Genomic DNA, 15,932 nt, shown 5'->3' on the forward strand with positions numbered 1-15,932 from the left:
ATTTAGTTTTAAATTAAATTCACTAGAATAAAATAAGTGGCAATCTGCAGGGTTTTTTCTTTTGCTTAAAGTTAAAGAATGACACTAATGTTGTGGTTAACATCCTATAATATAATTTCACATTAACAAACTTATTTCATCTAGACAAGCCAAGGAAAAGAAACTCAAATTGAGATTATCTGTTTTTTGCAAAATATAAAACAAATCCATTTTATATATAATATATCCCATACTTCAGGCAAAAATATTAATGTAGAAACCTAAGTAAATAGCATAGAAAATAAAAATTTAAAGGACAGTTACATTAAATAAGAAAAGTAACTATATTTTCACTTGTTTTTATTTTTAATCTTTTCTGTCAGTTGGTTTATTTTTTGCATTTCTTATAATAGAACATGATAATTATGACTTTAACCACAGCTATGATGATTCCCCAATTCCAACAATTCTTATTTTTTTCTCTTTCAACTCCATTATAAAAACAAAGTTTCTTTTTCTTCTTTTTAGGTAAGTCTCTGCTAATGTTTAAAACATACACATACATATAACTGCTAATATGTGTATTTACCACAATAAACATGCCTACACATGAGAAAAATATATTTCCTTCAGAAACACTTGATTATCATTCCATTCATGTCCCTACATTTGTCAGTTCTTCTAAATGTTTAGGCTATTAACTTTCTTAAAATAACATGAAAAAAATGAATGGCTATACAGATTTATATTATTTTATGTGAAAAGAAGGCAGAAATGCTGTAAAAATTATAAAATAGACAAATTCTACCTTTAATATTATTCCAAAAACTCTTTATCTCTTACTTCTCTACTTTTTAAAATTTTTACCTAAGTTCTAAATGTTCTTCTCACCTGTTTGTCAAACTACTCATTACTAGTACACACTGACCTCAGCTGGTTCTTCCAAAGGAGAGACTTCTATCATAATAACTTACATTGGTGTGTATCTCGAGTCAAGGATTACTTTTATAGGATAAAAGTTTATACCATAGCAAAGGAAAGGATAAAACTTAAACACTGAAATTTCAGTAAGCAAGAGATAGAAAAGTGCCTCTGAAAGATAAGGAGTCATCAAAATCCACCATAACATGTTATCAATGAATGATGTTTTAAATAATTTAAGACTTCGTAGTGAAACCCCTAATTCTAATGTTCTCTCCTCTTCAAAAAAAATTGAAATTATAGTCATGAATTTCCAAAACTAGTCATTCCTTTAAAGGTCAATTCAATAATATTTTAATTATACAGCAGAATTAATGTTTCCATACCTAGCCACATAGTGACAAACTGGATAATTTTTACGATCTTTTAAAATGAACCTGATTGATAAATAGGTATGCTTGATCATGTTGTCAAATCAATCTATACTGATGCCAATGACAGCTGTAGTGACTGGAACAACAAACTATAGAAATGTCTGGTCTTCCTATCTCAAATATCGTACTTTATAACTTTATGACTTGTCATTCTCAAGAGGTAAATAATGCATGCTGTTTCTTTTATATTTTTCTTACAGACAGAAGTCCAAGCAGGAAATTAAATTTAGATTCTTTAAGTGATGAATTGTGTAAACATTTATTACATTTTCATCTGAGTAAGACAGCTAAGCTGACCTATTTTTTACAAGGATCATATAAAAGAACATAAGGCAATAATTGTGCCTGGCTCCAAGGACTCCATTTGTCTTTATGATCTCTTTTTCCGTTGGCTTCATGTGGAACTTACTGGTGGCTAGGGTTAGTAGTGCATATTGAAACTTGATTAAAGATGTAGATGAAATATCAAGACCTTTTTAATCCTCACAAAATTTATTTATGCAAGACATCACAAACTCTTTCACAGACAATTAGTGCTGCTCACTTTGCCTGGATGGCTGTTTGCTTCTATAAGTGCTCTTTCTACTTCTACAGTTTGTCTAACATAAAGATAACTGATTTAAATATTTTTCCTAGCTATGTGATCTTGGTCACTTAGCTCCTTTTTCTGAGGTACCATTTTGACTTGTTAAATGATGATACTGTTTACCTCCACAGTACTTTTGTGAGGATAAAAGAGATAATATACATTAAGAGTATCCATAGGCACATACTAGGAACTCAACAAATGTTACTGTTTGACCTCTTCACTCACATCTTTACTGCAAAATCTCCTCCATGTAGGGCCAGCACTTTAAGTTTCAGAGTACAGTATATATATATAGAGAGAGAGTGCATATGTGTGTATATATATATATATATGCACTTTAGTTTCTTCATAATATATATATTGCACTTTAGGTTCTTTCTCTCTCTCTATATATAGGAAATATATACTTAGGAAATTATGTAGATCAGTTGCATTAAAGCTGAGAATTATCAGGTGAGAAAATATATGCTTAGGAAATTATAAGGTGACAATTATATACTTAGGAAATTATGTAAATCAGTTGCATTAAAGCTGAGAATTTCAGTATGTATATAAACTGTACAGTATATATGTATATATACACATATGTATATGTTTATATATATACTGTAATATATACACAAAATACATATATACTGTATTATATAAGCATATATACATATATATGTATATGTATATATACTATATGTATTCTATAATTCTCAGCTTTAATGCAAAGAATTAAATGAGAATTACAGTATATATATTGTATATATAGTATATATGTTACATATATATGGGTATATATATTATATATGTATATGTATTACATATGTATATATATACACATATATACTGTATATATACATATATACATATATATTACATCTGCATATATATACATATATACATATATATTTCATATGTGTATATATACATATATGTATATGTGTATATATACTGTAATATATATACAGTATTATATATGTATATATGTACATATATAAGTACATAAGTACATATATACATATATGTATATAAGTATAGTATGTGTATATATATATACTGTAATTCTCAGCTTTAATGCAACTGATCTACATAATTTCCTAAGTATATATTTCCTATATATATATAGAGAGAGAAAGAACCTAAAGTGCAATATATATATTATGAAGAACCTAAAGTGCATATATATATATGCACTCTCTCTCTCTATATATATGTATATATGTACAGTATATGTGAGTGAAGAAGTCAAAGAGTAACATTTGTTGAGCTCCTAGTATGTGCCTATGGATACTCTTAATGTATATTATCTCTTTTATCCTCACAAAAGTACTGTGGAGGTAAACAGTATCATATATATATGGTACTATATATACTGTACAGTATATATATATACACGCATATATATACACATATATACATATATATATACATATATATATATACTGTAATTCTCAGCTTTAATGCAACTGATCTACGTAATTTCCTAAGTATATAATTCTCACCTTATAATTTCCTAAGTATTTATTGTACTTTAAGTTCTGGGGTACATGTGTATAACATGCAGAACTGCTGCATAGGTACATATATGGCAATGTGGTTTGCTGCCTCCATCCCCCCATCACCTATATCTAGCATTTTTTCCCATGTTATCCCTCCCCAACCTCCTTAGCCCCCATTGTCCCCCATTCCCCCGCAAAAGACCCCAGTGTGTGATGCTCCCCTTCCTGTGTCCATGTGTTCTCATTGTTCAACACCCACCTATGAGTGAGAACATGCGGTGTTTGATTTTCTGTTCCTGTGTCAGTTTGCTGAGAATGATGGTTTCCAGATTTATCCATGTTCCTACAAAGGACACAAACTCTTATGACCAAAATAACATCCAAAATATTTAGCTTATTATATTAACTTCTATTCCCAGGCAGATATTTTACCTTTTCCAAATTCCCCTACTTTCTATACTAAGATCAATTAGTGACCTATTATTAGTGGATGTATAGATAACATTGCCTACATAAATCAGAATAAATACACCTGCATAAATATGATGAGATTTGCCCTGGTGTTGAACATCACATCTACATGTCATATTATCATTTTTTTATTTTCTTGTACTATCACATTGATCTTATAATTATCAGCTTTAATGCAACTGATCTACATAATTTCCTAAGATTTGTTTGTAAGCAGTTATTCCTAAGGTATGTTCTTGCATCACTAGGTTAATAACTACTTCATTCTGCTTTGCATGTGTTATTAGGTGTTCTTCTCCTGCCTGTCTCCTCACTAGACATTTTTTTTAACACTAAGAAAAATACCTTAGTTGTCACTCTATTTTCATAATAACTTTTCCTATGTTTTGAATATATTCAAAAGACAAAGCAACTATTTCTTTGAAATAAAAAAGGCCAAACAAATCTACTAAAATTAGACAATGTACATTCAAGCAAATCTCTTTGTCTAGGGTTATGTAGATTTTGTAAGTCAAAAAATCAGTGAACGACAGAATATCAGTGAGTCACATGAGACTCATTTTGAATATGGTCACTCATCTCTGTGACCATTTTTCTGTTAAATAATCTTTTTGTGTCTTTAGGTTAGTGTCTGTAATGAAAAATGCATAACAGTGAAATCTACTACTTTTAAAATTCCTTTTCTCCAATTCTATGCTTGTGTGAGTTAGGATTAGGTGGGGCTGTGAATAACGGAGCCTTCCCTAAATGGCTGGTTAAGTATGATAGAAGTTTATTTTTCATTCTGAGAAATCTGGATGTGAACAGCTCATGGCTGGCTTATAAGTCTTGGCAGTCATATGGAACCCAGCTTATTTCAAGCTTTCCTTTGTGCCATTCTTAAGGTCTAGCCCTCAGTCTCATGAACTAAGGATGAATTCTAGCCATCCCTTCCATGTAGAGCCAGCACTTGAAGTTTCAGAGTACAGAGTAAAATGAAAATAGTAAACTCTTACAAAAATCAGGAAAAATATCGATTTAAAGGTACTAAAATATAAAGCTACTTCTCTTTCTGAAGATTTTTTCTTTATATTTTCTTTTCTTCTTCTTTTTTTTTTTTTCAAAGGATTTTGCTTTGTCATCCAGGTTGGAGTGCACTGCTGAGATCACGTCTCACTGCAACCTCAACCACCCATGCTCAAGCAAACCTCCCACCTCAGCCTCCCAAGTAACTAGGAGTACAGGTATGATCTGCTACACCCAGCCAATTTTTGTATTTTGTAGAGAGGGGATTTCACTGTGTTGCCCAGGCTTGTTTCAAACTCCTGAACTCAAGTGATCCACCCACTCTACCTTCCAAAATGCTAGTATTATAGGTGTGAGCCACCATGCTCAGTCAGATTGTTTCTTAGATTGTTAGGGATTTTTTTGTTTGTTTGCTTGTTTTTGCTCTTAATGTTCTTCTGTGTAAAGAAAAGTTAAAATTTTAAGTTAGCATGAATTTTGCCATTCCTTGTTTACATTTATGATAGTAGTTTTAAGTGCAAATATAAAAGCATTTAATTCATATGTTTAACTCACTAAAATTACATGATTCATATTTCATAGTTCAGATATGCAGAACAGTGGAAACATTACGTAAAACTGACTCAAATGTTTTAATTTTACTTTTTGTATGCACACGATCTAACTGTATTCTCTTCCTTTAGCTTACTAATGAATCAGGAAAGACTGAAAAGAGAAAGACGTTTATCATTTTCAGTAGTTGACTAATGATACAGAGAAGTGACACAAGTGGAAAAGGACTTGATAGGACTCTTCAGTCCTTTTTGTCTCTTAGAGTGCTCTTGCCTTCTCCCTAGATTTGAGCCAAATTTTTGCTCAAATAATGTGGAATTCTGAAGCTGACAGTATTTCCTGTTTATTCAGTTGAACATAATATAACATGTTTACTATGTACTCACTTTGTCTCTTGATTAACCCTCATACATCATCCACTGAAATTCTGACCTCATGAGCATCCAGAATGCCATATATGAAGAAGGGAGGGATGCCAGAAAAACATATTGCAGGTATCTCTTCTGCTCAAGCACATGCTCTGTTGTCCCACAGGACTTCACTTACAAAACACAAGTTGAAAGAGAAAATTATTAAAAGTTTCAAGAAGCCTACAGTGGAGCAATAAATCAAGTATGGATCCCTTCTGTGCATAGAGTCCAGTGTGATCATACTGCTTAATGGTATGAAGCTGACTGTGGCTCCTAATTTCACTTTCAGGGAGGTTGGAGGAAGGAGAGGAGAAAAGGTAGAAGATGTACATCAATTATTTTTTAAGATTTCCCAGAAGCTGTCTTATAATACTCTACTGAATCCCATGACCAGAACTTTGATATGAGGTTGCAAGTAGCTGAAAGAGAGGCTGGGTAGTGAAGTCTTTATTTACAGGCAGCCATGTTCTCAGCTAACAATTATGGAAGTGGAGGCAGATAAGTAACAGTCCTCATCATAGTATTTCTTATTTTAACCACAACAGTAGAAGAAAATTGGTCAAAAGTGAATTTCATCTTTTCACTAGAGAATTTTTAAAATAGCTTTTCAGAAGTAGAAAAACTAGTTAGAGAATATCTACTTCTCAATTAAAGACAGCATGTTAAAAGCAAAACAAAATAACCAGGCAATAAATTTCAAATTTTGACTCAGAACATCAATTTATTTCTTAGAAAACTTTGTCCAGTCTGATAATTTTGCAAGAATACTTGTTAGATTTTAAATTCTATTCAACTCAAAAATTGTTCATGCTTACATTTTGAAAGTAAGTCATGTCCATCAGACTCACAGTGAATCTCTCAGCAGAAACTCTACAAGCAAGAAGAGCGGAGGGGCCAATATTCAACATCCTTAAAGAAAAGAACTTTCAACCCAGAATTTCATATCCAGCTAAACTAAGCTTCATAAGTAAAGGAGAAATAAAATCCTTTACAGACAAGCAATTGCTGAGAGATTTCCTCACCACCAGGCCTGCCATAAAAGAGCTCCTGAAGAAAGCACTAAACATGCAAAGGAACAACCTGTACCCCAGCCACTGTAAAAATGTACCAAATGTTAAAGATCATCGACACAGTGAAGAAACCACATTAACTAACAGGCAAAACAATCAGATAGTATCAAAATGGTAGGATCAAGTTCACACATAACAATATTAACCTTAAATGCAAATGGGCTAAATGCCCTAATCAAAAGACACAGACTGGCAAACTGGATAATAAGTCAGGACTCATCTGTGTGTTATATTCAGGAGACCCATCTCACATGCAAAGACACACATAGACTCAAAATAAAGAGATGGAGGAAGATTTACCAAGCAAATGGAGAGCATAAAAAAGCAGGGATTGCAATCCTAGTCTCTGATAAAATGGACTTTAAACCAACAAATATCAAAAGAGACAAAGAAGGGCATTACATAATGGTAAAAGGATCAATGCAGCAAGAAGAGCTAATGATCCTAAATATATATGCACCCAATACAGGAGCACCCAGATACATAAAGCAAGTTCTTAAGGACCTACAAAGAGACTTAGACTCCCACACAATAATAGATGGAAACCTTAATACTACTCCATCAATATTAGGCACATCAACGAGACAGAAAATTAACAAGGATATCCAGGACCTGAACTCAGATCTGGACCAAGTGGACCTAATAAACATCTACAGAACTCTCCACCCCAAATCCACAGAATATACATTCTTCTCAGCACCACATCACACTTACTCTAAAATTGACCACATAATTGGAAGTAAATCACCCTCAGCAAATGTAAAAGAACAGAAATGGTAACAACCAGTCTATCAGACCACAGTGCAGTTAAATTAGAACTCAGGATTAAGAAACTCACTCAAAACCACACAAGTATGTGGAAACTGAACAACCTGCTCCTGAATGACTACTGCATACATAATAAAATATAAAATGAAAGCAGAAATAAGGTCTTCGAAACCAATAAGAATGAAGACACAATATACCAGAATATCTGGGTATTTGAAGCAGTGTCTACAGGGAAATTCATAGCACTAAAAGTCCACCAGAGAAGTGAGGAAAGATCTAAAATCGACATCCTAGTGTCACAATTAAAACTAGAATAGCAGAATCAAACAAATTTAAAAGCTAGCAGAAGAAAAGAAATAAATAAGATCTGAGCCAAACTGAAGGAGATAGACATAAAAAACCCTTTGAAAAAATAATAAATCCAGGAGCTGGTTTTTTGAAAAGATCAACAAAATAGATAGATCACTAGCCAGACTAATAAAAAAGAAAAGAGAGAAGAATTGAATAGATGCAATAAAAAACTATAAAGGGGATATCATCACCAATTCTACAGAAATGCAAACTACAATCAGAGTTTATTACAAACAATTCTATGCACATAAACCAGTAAATCTGGAAGAAATGAATAAATTCCTGTACACTTATACCCTTCCAAGACTAAACCAGGAAGAAATTGAGTCCCTGAATAGACCAATAATAACATCAGAAGTTGAGGCAGCAATTAGTAGCCTATCAACCAAGAAAAGGCTAGGTCCCAAAGGGTTCACAGCCAAATTCCACCAGATGTACACAGACGAGCTGGTACCATTTCTTTTGAAAGTTTTCCAAACACTACAAAAAGAGTGAATCCTCCCTAATTTGTGTTATGAGACCAATATCATCCTGAAACCAAAACCTGGCAGAGACACAACTAAAAAAAAAAAAAAAATTTCAGGCCAATAACGATGATGAACATCAATGCAAAAATCTTCAATAAAATACTGGCAAACCGAATGCAACAGCACATCATAAAGCTTATCCATCACGATCAAGTATGCTACATCTGGGGGATGCAAGGCTGGTTCAACATACGAAGATCTACAAACATAATCCATCACATAAACAGCACCAAAAACGATAACCGCATGATTATCTCAATAGATGCTTAGAAGGCATTCAACAAAATTCAACAGCCCTTTATGCTAAAATCTCTCAATAAACTAGGTATCGATGGAATGTACCTCAGAATAACAAAAGCTATCTAAGACAAATGCACAGCCAATATCATACTGAATTGGCAAAAACTGGAAGCATTCCCTTTGAAAACTGGTGCTAGACAAGGGTGCCCTCTCCCACTACTCCTATTCAACATAGCATTGGAAATTCTAGTCAGAGCAATCAGGCAAGGAGAAGAAATAAAGGGCATTCAATTAGGAAAAGAAGAAGTCAGATTGTGTCTATTTGCAGACAAAATGATTGTATATTTAGAAGACTCCATCGTCTCAGCCCAAAATCTCCTTAAGGTGATAAGCAACTTCAGTAAAGTCTCAGGATACAAAATCAATGTGAAAAAATCACAAGCATTCCTATATGCCAATAACAGACAAACAGAGAGCCAAATCATGAGTGAACTACCATTCACAGTTGCTACAAAGAGAATAAAATACCTAGGAATACAACTAAAAGGACTTGAAGGACCTCTTCAAGGAGAACTACAAACCACTGCTTAAGGAAATAAGAGAGGACACAAGCAAGTGGAAAAACATTCCATGCTCATGGTTAGGAAGAATCAATATTGTGAAAATGGCCATACTGCCCAAAGTAATTTATAGATTCAATGCTGTCCCCATCAAGTTACCATTGACCTTCCTCACAGAACTGGAAAAAACAACTTAAACTTCATATGGAACCAAAAGAAAGCTTGCATAGCCAAGACAATAAGCAAAAAGAACAAAGTTGGAGGCATCATGCTACCTGACTTCAAACTATATTACAAGGCTACTGTAATCAAAACAGCATGGTACTGGTACCAAAACAGAGATATAGACCAATGGAACAGAGCAGAGTCCTGAGAAAGAACATCACACAATTACAACCATCTGATCTTTGGCAAACCTGACTAAAACATGCAGAAAGCTAAAACTGGACCCCTTCCTTACACCTTATACAAAAATTAACTCCAAATGAATAAAAGATTTAAACATAAGACCTAATACCATAAAAATCCTAGAAGAAAACCTAGACAATACCATTCAGGACATAGGCATAGGCAAGGACTTCATTACTAAAACACCAAAAACAATGTCAACAAAAGCCAAAATAGGCAAATGGGATCTAATTAAACTTAAAAGTTTCTGCACAGCAAAATAAACTATCATTAAAGTGAACTGGCAACCAACAGAATGGGAAAAAATTTTGCAACTACCCATCTGTCAAAGGGCTAATATTCAGAATCTACAAAGAACTAAAACAAATTTACAAGAAAAAAACAAACTACCCCATCAAAAAGTGGGTGAATGATATAAACTGACAGTTTTCAAAAGAAGACATTTATGAGGCCAACAAACATGTGACAAAATGCTCACCATCACTGTCATTAGATAAATGCAAACCAAAAACGCAGTGAGATACCATCTCACACCAGTTAGAATGGCAATCATTAAAAAACCTGGAGACAATGGACGCTGGAAAGGATGTGGAGAAATAGGAACACTTTTACACTGTTGGTGGGAGCATAAATTTGTGTAACCATTGTGGAAGACAGTGTGGCAATTCCTCAAGGATCTAGAAATAGAAATACCATTTGACCCAGCAATCCCATTGCTGGGTGTATGCCCAAAGGATTATAAATTATCCTATTATAAAGACACATGTGCATGTATGTTCATTGCAGCACTGTTTACAATAGCCAAGACTTGGAACCAACCCAAATGCCTATGAAGGATAGACTGGAAAAAGAAAATATGGCACATATACACCATGGAATACTATGCAGCCATAAAAAACGATAAGTGTGTGTCCTTTGTACAGATATGGATGAATCTGGAAAACATCATTCTCAGCAAACTGACACAAGAACAGAAAACCAAAGACTGCATGTTCTCACTAATAGGTGGGTGTTGAACAATGAGAACACATGGGCACAGGGAGAGGAACATCACATGCTGGGGTCTATTGGAGGGTGGGGAACTAGGGGAGGGATAGCAGGGGGTGGGGAGATTGGTGAGGGATAACATTAGGGGAAATATCTAAGGTAGATGACAGGGGGATGAATGCAGCAAACCACCATGGCATGTGTATACCTATGTAACAATCCTGCACAATCTGCACAGGCACCCCAGAACTTAAAGTGTAATAATAAAAGACAAAAAAAAGAGTTCCAGAAATCTTAAAAAAAAAAAAAAAAAGGGAATTAAGTCATGTACGGGAGATTAATTTACCTCTGATTTTCTCCAGTACCATTTAGAAATTTGGATTAAATTGAAAATCATTCCTATTTGAAATTCAAACAAAACCCTTTCAGGGTAGATGCTATTACCTTCATTTTGTACAAAAGAAAACAGGACTTTGAATGAATAAGAAACCAAAGATCCCATCATTATAGACAACTTTACCTCATATAGTAGTTTCTATACTCTAATGTCCTTTCTCTCTTTATTCATTTCTTATTTTGGATGCCACTTTCTTGAAGAGAGATATAGAGACAGAATGACTGAGACCCAGAGAGACTGAAACACAGACAGACAGACACACACGCACATGCACACACACACACGCACACACACATACATGTGTCTGTGTAATATGGTAAAAATTTAGCATTCTGAAAAAACCGAGAATATCTCAGTTATAGATATATTATCTGGATGAGTAGTTATGTGACTTCAGACTTTACCCCATATACTGGTTTCTATACAGAGAAGCTGTGTGGCTTCCAAAACTTATTTAATCTCTCTGGATATAAATTACTTTATTTAAATTTTAAAGTCTTTTTTAAAATCATCAATTTTCAACCTATGGCCAATAGACTACGTGTTTCAGAGACCATGAATTCCAATTTATATTTATTTTTAGCATAAAGTCATTTCATTGTTTATGTTAGTTTTATTCTAGAATTCACTAGAAACACTGAATTATTAAATACTTAACCATTGCTCCCAAGAGAAACAGGTGTGTGTGTATGTGTATTGATCCTACATTGGAGATACACACACAGACACATATTCTTTGTGTGTGTAATCTGATATTGCATTTATATAACACACACACACATGTGTGTGTGTGTATATATATAAATAAAGAATATATATATTCTTTATTTCTCAAAAGAGAAAAGCAAATTCACATTATTAAATCACCTGCCTAAGACTATCCCACTGCAGGCATCAGAGCTGGATTTTATACCTGCTCCAATTGGCCCCAAAGCAAGAGCTTCTTGAACTGCACTGCCCTGCCCTGAACCATTTTCATTCTCTGGTCATCTCTGTATGAGATCTGAAACAAGAAAGCAGAGAGATATGATTTGGCTGTATCCCCACCCAAATCACATCTTGAATTGTACTCCCACAGTTCTCATGTGTTGTGGGAGCAACCCAGTGGGAGGTGATTGAATTATGAGGGTGAGCCTTTCCTGCACTCTTTTTATGGTAGTGAATGAGTCTCATAAGATCTGATGGTTTTAAAAATGGGAGTGACCCTGAACAAGTTCTCTAATGCCTGCCACCATCCTAGTAAAATATGACTTGCTCCTCCCTGCCTTCCATCATTATTGTGAGGCCTCTTCAGCCATGCGGAACTGTAAGTCCAATTAAACCTCTTTTTTTTTGTAAATTGTCTAGTCTTGGGTATGTCTTTATCAACAGCATGAAAACAGACTTGTTCAATCTTAGCTGGGAATATACATGTTGAGGGACTCCATTTTTTTGCAACTCTGCACTTTTTGGGAATGACAGAAAAAGGCAGGGAGTAATAATTTGGGGACTACAAATGAATTGCAGTGAGTAGGCCAATTGCAAATATAGACTCTGAATAATCCAGATCAAATGTGTTAACTTTTAAAGCAAACGTTAAAGGAGATTCCATAATCATAGTATGATATCACATACCAACACAATAAAGCACCATCTGAATTTCAGTATGAACACTAACAAATATTTTACTTCTTAGAAAAATTATCATTGATTAGGGAAGTGTCAATTGTACATTACTCTCTCAATCTTTCTCTCTTGATGGGTTAATGTACGTCTGTGCATGTCCATTCACGAAAAACGTACCTGGAATATATTCCTCAGCATATGCAAGCATTCTTCAATTAAATGTCAAATAAGATTCAAATGCATCTGTTCATTGAATATTTCTGTCATGGCATGATAGTCACTAGTGGTGAGTTCTACGGAGAAAAGGCATGTGCAATGGCAATCTTTCATAGATCTTGATAGCAGCAGGAGGTAGACAAATTCCTAGGAAGATGGGGCAGGTCCCCACTGAAACCCAACCTTCAAGTCAAAGACAGCCTGAAGCCTGAAACTGGTCAATCAGTTCCAGCAGAATCCACAATGGGAGTGATAACTTCCTTGATGCCTTTCAGCCAATCAAATGGTACTTTTTTCAGGCCAGTCCATGGACCAATCAGCATGCATTTCCTCCTACCCATGGACCAATCAGCATGTACTTCCTCCATTCTGAAACATAAAACCCCCAGGAGTGTGCCACCTCTGGTATCCTCTCTGCTGAGAACTGGTCTGTTAGAAATAAAATGCTTCACCTAGCTCATTTTCTAGGTGTCTGCATAACCTCATTCATCCTGGATGGGATGTAAGAACTAGGGTCCTGCCAAACAGTGAGTCTGAAAAGGGCTGTAACACTTTCATGGCTGGCTCACTGAGCTGTGAGTGGGAGCAGAAAGCGCTCTAATTCATTCCTGGAGTGCTCACCAAGTTGTGGGAGTGACACACTCATTTGCTGAACTGTGGGAGTGTAGAATTGCAACCCTTCCAGAGGCCCAGACCTTGGAATTTCCTGAGCCAGAGCTGTAACAGTATAGCCCTCTCATCCTCTGTCAGCATGGCGTGGCTGCCCCACATGCCAGGAAGCAGCAGTGGGGCCCAGTCAGCCTGGGAGACTCAGGCCTGAGCAAGGTAGTGGGACTCACTGAACAAGCTGAAAATGTGTCCTGCTCTGTCAGCTGTGCTGTGGGAGGCAGAAACAAGAGAGCTGTAGCACACCTCTGCCACTCATGAGGCTCCACGGTTGCTAGTGTCTTAGAGTTTTTGAGTGAGCATCACCACATTCCCCTCATCAGATGCTGGTACCCACAGCAGAAGCCACTTGTAGTATGCCTGGTCTAGCTGTGGCCTCCTACAGAGCTAGTGCCTGAGCCAGCACCTGAAGCTGTCCTCCCCATCTGCAGTAGCTGGTACACCTAGCTGATGTAATCTGAACTGATGCTGAAGGAGAGGAGGTGTAACAATAAATGCTATTTTCGGGGGTGACTAGGAGTTAACTAAGGACAAAGAGGGGAAAAAAGAGGGCTCAAACAGTGGAATCAACATGCCAAAGACCTTCTAGTGGTATAAGACAAATGTGTAGGAAGAGAGGAAAGACCTGAGTGATAGTGATCATGGAGAGCCAGAGAGCTGAGAGATGGTTTAGGACTCAGGGTATGCAGAGCTCTGTAGGTCTTTATGAGGAGTGATACAAAGTCACTCCTCTTATAAAGGAGTGGATTCTAAACAGTGTGCATGAATATCAAATATGATTTTTGAAAAGGTCTACGAGTATAGTATGTAGGTGAGTGATCAAAGAAGGACAGAATAGATTTGGAGAGATTCTTTAAGAGATTATTTCAGTATATCAAAGAAGGAATGATGGCAGCATCAACTAAGAACAGGGTAAGACAGATGGAGATAAAATTAAGTACATATAATTGATTTATGTATGATTTTAATATATTGCCATTTCAAATAAACTTAAGGATCTTGCAGAAGATAAACTATTTTTGGGTAAGTACTCACATGCATTTGAAAAAAAGCAATTTTTATACTGAAAAGCAATGAGGAAATAACCAGAGAATTAAAGGGATAAATTATGATAATTACTGCCATCAACAGAAGGCCTTTAATGTCAGAGGGTACATTTAGCCAGTTGTGGTACTGACCCAATGTGGGAAAAAGATCCTGGAAGTAATATATATGGCTAGTGTCATTCTGCATCAATTTTTAATTTTTTAGAAAAAGGATTTTTTTTGTCCCTTACATACTATCTGTTAGAATGAAACCAGTGACAGAATCAGTTAATTGTGAAAAAGAGCCTGGAAGTAATATATATGGCTAGTGTCATTCTACATCAATTTTTAATTTTTTAGAATAAGGATTTTTTTGTCCCTTACATACTATCTGTTAGAATGAAACCAGTGACAGAATCAGTTAATTATCACTATTCCTGTATTAAGAATTAATCTCTTAGCTGATAACAGATATATTGCTTTTAATTGTTAAAAAGAGCTACTATAAAATTAAAACAGCTTTCTAGTTAGTTCTTTGTCTAATATGTTTATAATTATTTTCCTCAAAATATTACTAAGCCTGCTTGGCATAGGACCACCATAAGACCCCTGACAGTTCTTGTCAAATTATTAATATTTTCTTGATTTCTCAGCAGGAGATTTAACGACCTAAAGAAGTCATGGCAGGCATGATCTCAGCTCATTTTGTTTTCCCTAAACTTTTTGTGCAGTGATAATAAATTCCATTCAAGACCCTAAAATAGAATGTAATTCTGCCTGGTTGTCTTAACAATTTGTAATTTACAGGTTGAATTTTTTTAAAATGCCATAGCAACATTTTCTCTTTAGAATCAAAATACAGAAGACATTTGATTCATTGTGAAGACAAAAGTATACTCCATTTCAGCATATCTGGCAGATATTCTCTTCATAGGCAGAGAAAATACATGGCAAGTTAATGTATCCAAATGGTTCCTAAATCATTCTGAAATTATCTGTGTCCACTCCCAAAATATATAAATTGGCCCATAAAGAGAACAGCAAGTAATGTGACTATAAAAAAGAACAGAAAATAATTTATATTACAGGAAGAAGTTAATGACAAGAAGGAAAATTTACTATTATTTAAATAAATTAGGAAAATTAAGACCTCTGTAAGAATTTACTATTATATTCAGAGAGTTTAATATTCAGTCAGCCAGGAAGTAGTTATCTTTTGTTCTTTAAATTCTTGATCCTACATTGCATCGTTTTCCAACTAGCC

Source organism: Aotus nancymaae, unplaced genomic scaffold (genome assembly GCF_030222135.1).
Source record: "Aotus nancymaae isolate 86718 unplaced genomic scaffold, 86718_ANA_hifiasm-v0.15.2.pri h1tg000033l, whole genome shotgun sequence".
Taxonomy (NCBI): Eukaryota; Metazoa; Chordata; class Mammalia; order Primates; family Aotidae; genus Aotus; species Aotus nancymaae.